The sequence below is a fragment of the Symphalangus syndactylus genome, chromosome 10 (assembly GCF_028878055.3).
Source record: "Symphalangus syndactylus isolate Jambi chromosome 10, NHGRI_mSymSyn1-v2.1_pri, whole genome shotgun sequence".
NCBI lineage: Eukaryota > Metazoa > Chordata > Mammalia > Primates > Hylobatidae > Symphalangus > Symphalangus syndactylus.
Genome location: NC_072432.2, coordinates 61047338 through 61051681, shown reverse-complemented (window position 1 = coordinate 61051681; position 4344 = coordinate 61047338). Strand labels below are relative to the sequence as shown.

Below are 4344 nucleotides of genomic sequence, written 5' to 3'. Positions count from 1 at the left end.
TCCTAGGCTCAAGCAATCCACCCACCTCGGCCTCCCAAAGTGCTGGGGTTACAAGGGTAAGCCACCGCCCCTGGCCTCCAATAGGTAGTTTTAAACCCCCTCCTGCTTCCTCCACCCTCTGGTAGTTCACAGTGCCTATTGGTTCCACATTTATGTCCATATGTGCTCAATGTTAGCTTCTACTTCTAAGTGAGAACATGCAGTATTTGTTTTTTTTTCCTGTATTAATTTAAATAAAGCTGCTTTTAAAAAGCAAATAAATTTTCTTCTTTGGTTATAATACTTCTGGAATTTTCTATAGTAACCATATATCATTCTTGTAATCAGATAAAAATAAATACCTTTAGGCCAGGCATGGTGGCTCACACCTGTAGTCCCAGCACCTTGGGAGGCCAAGGCAGGCGGATTACAAGGTCAGGAGTTTGAGACTAGCCTGGCCAACATGGTGAAAACCCGTCTCTACTAAAAACAAAAAAATTAGCTGGGCGTGGTGGCGGGCACCTGTAATCCCAGCTACTCGAGAGGCTCAGGCAGGAGAATTGCTTGAACCGGGAGGTGGAGCTTGCAGTGACCCAAGATCACGCCTTTGCACTCCAGCCTGGGTGACAGAGCGAGACTCCATCACGGGAGAAAAAAAAAAAGAAAGAAGTACCTTTATTTTTATTTATTTATTAATTTATTTTGAGATAGGCTCACTCTGTTACATGCTGGAGTGCAGCTCCACAGAAGTCTCAACCTCCCAGGCTCAAGTGATCCTCCTACCTCTGCCTCCCATGTAGCTGAGACTACAAGCATGTACTACTATGCCCAGCTAATTTTTAATTTTTTTGTAACTTTCTCGAATTTAAATTGAAAAAATTTGTTTTTAAATTTTTTTGTAATTTTTAAAAACTTAATTTTGTAAAATTTAATTTTTTTTTTTTTTTTTTGAGACAGAGTCTCAGTCTGTCGCCCATGCTGGAGTGCAGTGGCGTGATCTCGGCTCACTGTAAGCTCCACCTCCCGAGTTCACGCGATTCTCCTGCCTCAGCCTACCAAGTAGCTGTGACTACAGGCATCCACCACCACGCCCGGCTTTTTTTTTTTTTTTTTTTGTATTTTTAGTAGAGACGGGGTTTCAATGTGTTAGCCAGGATGGTCTCGATCTCCTGACCTTGTGATCTGCCCCCATTGGCCTCCCAAAGTGCTGGGATTACAGGCATGAGCCACTGCGCCTGGTCAAAATTTAATTTTTAAATTTTCTGTAGGTCTCAGTATGTTGCCAAGGCTGGTCTCAAACTCCTGGGTTCAAGCAAGCCTCTTGCTTTGGCCTCCCAAAAGTGCTGGGATTACAGGTGTGAGCCAGCAGGCCCAGCCAGAGTATCTTTATTTTTTAAAATACTGACTAGTACCAACCAAACCTAATAAAGCTCAGCATTCTTTTTCATCTCTTGGCTCCCCACCCCTTTTCTCACAGTGGCATTGCCAAACCTTTTCTACTCTTCTTAAGCATTTGTGCTGGATTAATTCCCCATCCCTGTCTATTCTGCTCTGTGCCCTAGGTATCTGATCATACAGATTGCTACAACCTGGCTCCCTTGCCCTCTAGCTTCTAGATGGGTTCAGCTATTGGCTTTAGCTGAAATCCTGAGGGTGAGAGGAGAGTGAGGTCACATTATTTATTCCTGTAGCTCCCTCCCTGTCAGCTTCTTACAAATTGGCTATATCCCTTTATCTAAAAGCCACAGATCCCGTCTTCTTCAAAGCTTTCCGTGGGTCCCAGTGACTGCTTCCTCCTCTTGCTTCTTTGGGCTTAGGGATGGTACCAGTTACCTACTATTACTTGTTCTGGGGTAATTCATTATCTCTTATATTCTTCCTCATCTTTGCTCACAATTCTATACAAAATCTTTTCAAATTCAAGTGTTCCATATCTTTTCTGTTGGGTTTACCACCAAGACAGCATTCAACTCCATCTTCTTCCATTCACTGTCAGCAAATGACCTTGCCTCATTCTTTATTTTTACATGAAAGGTTGAGGCCTTCCTCAAATGGCTGTACAACATCACTTCACTAAAAGTAGTCTACATAGGGCCAGGCGCAGTGTCTCACGCCTGTAATCCCAGCACTTTGGAAGCCCGAGGCAGGCAAATCACTTGAGGTCAGAAGTTCGAGACCAGCCTGGCCAACATGGTGAAATCCCACCTCTACTAAAAAATACAAAAACGAGCATGATGGTGGGCACCTGTAATCCCAACTACAGGGATTACGAGGCGAGGAGGCCAAGGCAGGAGAATCGCTTGAACCCTGGAGGTGGAGGTTGCAGTGAGCCGAGATTGTGCCACTGCACTCTAGCCTGGGTGACAGAGGGAGACTCCATCTCAAAAAAAAGTAGTCTATATAATGGCCTGCTCTCTCTTCTTGATCTCTCAGAGCACAGGACACAGCTCGTTCATGGCAGGGCACTACCCTGATTTCCTCTGACCTCTAAGGACATCTTTCCCTCATTAGCTCTTCTCCCCTCTTGCATACCTTAACTCTGGATGCTGCTGAAGTCTCGAACCTTGGTTTGCCCTCATGACAAATTTTTTTTTAAACAAAGGTTTATCAATTTTTTACCACTTTATTACTTTTATTCAGATAATTTTTCAAACATATACTTGCTGTCTTAATCATTTAATTAAACTCCAGGCCTTTATCTCTTCGGCCAGATGCTACATATTTTACATGGATTTCTAGTTGTCTCTTCAAACCCAGTATCACTTCATCCTTCCTCTCATTTTCCCTCCCGTTAGATTTTCTCCCATTATGTATTTTTCTTTTTTGGAATTCAGATTTATTAATTTCCATCGTATTGACTTTAAAAATGGCATGAAGCTGACTGCAAGAAAGGGAACTGGTCATTTTAAGTTAAAATTAAGCGAATGGTGAAAGTACATCACCTCTGGCTTCAGTCACCACCTCGCCTTAGATTGAGTATAGATTTTTTGTGAACAAAGGTCTACAACTCTGAAATCCAGGGATGCTGCAGGCCTCTCCCTGCAATGTCCTTCACTTTGGGTCAGTCTCCTGGGCTAGAGGTGAAAGTGCTTTCAAAAATACTGCTACTTCCCCAGCACAGTGTCTTTGATTGCATCCACATATTGAGTTGGAACGCAGTACACCCAGTAGTCAGTAGTAAGAGGCTTTCGTGGGGCCCAACTGAAACGCCATCATGTGGTAGTCTTCATGTCCTTTGATAGGTTCACTGACCACATTTTTTATGGAGCCCACAGGCAATTTCTCAGTCCGCTCTTTAGTGGCAATCCACAGCTGGTGTTGTTGTAACTTCAAGGTGAATCTCACTTTTCCTCCGGACTTATTGTACATGCTGGACAGGGGTACCTTTGGTAGGTGCTCCTGGGCCCCCTTAACAGATGGCATCACATCTTTGGGTTTTCCTTTATCCGACACTTTCCTGTGTTGTTTCTGCCTGCAGAGAGTCTCCTTCTTGTTGTCTTCAGCCTTTGCATCCTGCTGCGCAGCATCTTTGGGTGTGTTTACTGCTAAAACATCATTGATGGTGGAGCCAACCACCGTGATCTTGGCCCCACTGGTCACTTTTATTTCTCCCAATGTCTTATCCTCAGGGACGAGTCCCTTATACATGACTTTCTGTATGGCAGGCGGGAGACCTGTAATCGGTGGATCTTCTGTTTCAGTTCGGAGCCTGTGCTGTCCAGGGGGAACTTCACGTCGTGCTTGGTCTTGTTCCAGATGATCTTCAGGTCCACCAGCTCCCTGTCTGCGCTGCCGCCCGTGTCTTCGCCGTTGCTGACAGAAGCCTGGGACACGGGGTCCCCAGGGGCCTGGGCTGGGGCTGGCTGCTGGCTGCAGGCTGCAGGCTGCCTCGCGCGGTGCGGGAGTCCTCGGCCACCGTCCCTGCCCCCGCTCCCGCCGCAGCTTCGGCCTCCAAGCAGTTGAGGGGCCGTGCCAGCGCCTCGGTCGCCACGGTCTTAGCCTCGATGTCCATGCCAGGTTCCTCCATGCCATCCGGGGCCCCGGCCACTGCCATGATGATTGTGTACCAGAGTTTCTCCCATTATGTATTTTTTCCAAGGGTAACTTTGGCTCAAGAGTTTAAAACATTGTAATTTTGTTTCTGATTTTTTTGAGACAGGGTCTCCCTCTGTCACCCGGGCCTGAGTACAGTGGCGTAATCATAGCTCACTGCAGCCTCGAACTCCTGGGCTCAAGTGATCCTCCTGTCTCAGCCTCCCAAAATGCTGGGTTTACAGATGTTAGTCACCATTTCCAACCGACATTATTTTCTTAATGCTTCTATTTTCTGTGCACCTCCACTCCAATTACTTATTGCATTACACA

The 4344-nt window shown here is 45.9% G+C and overlaps 1 pseudogene; it reads right to left on the bottom strand.

The window, feature by feature from the left end:
* Window positions 1-2647: 2647 nt before the first annotated feature.
* On the bottom strand, window positions 2648-4040 carry LOC129491713 (ubiquitin domain-containing protein UBFD1-like; annotated as a pseudogene).
* Window positions 4041-4344: the final 304 nt, after the last annotated feature.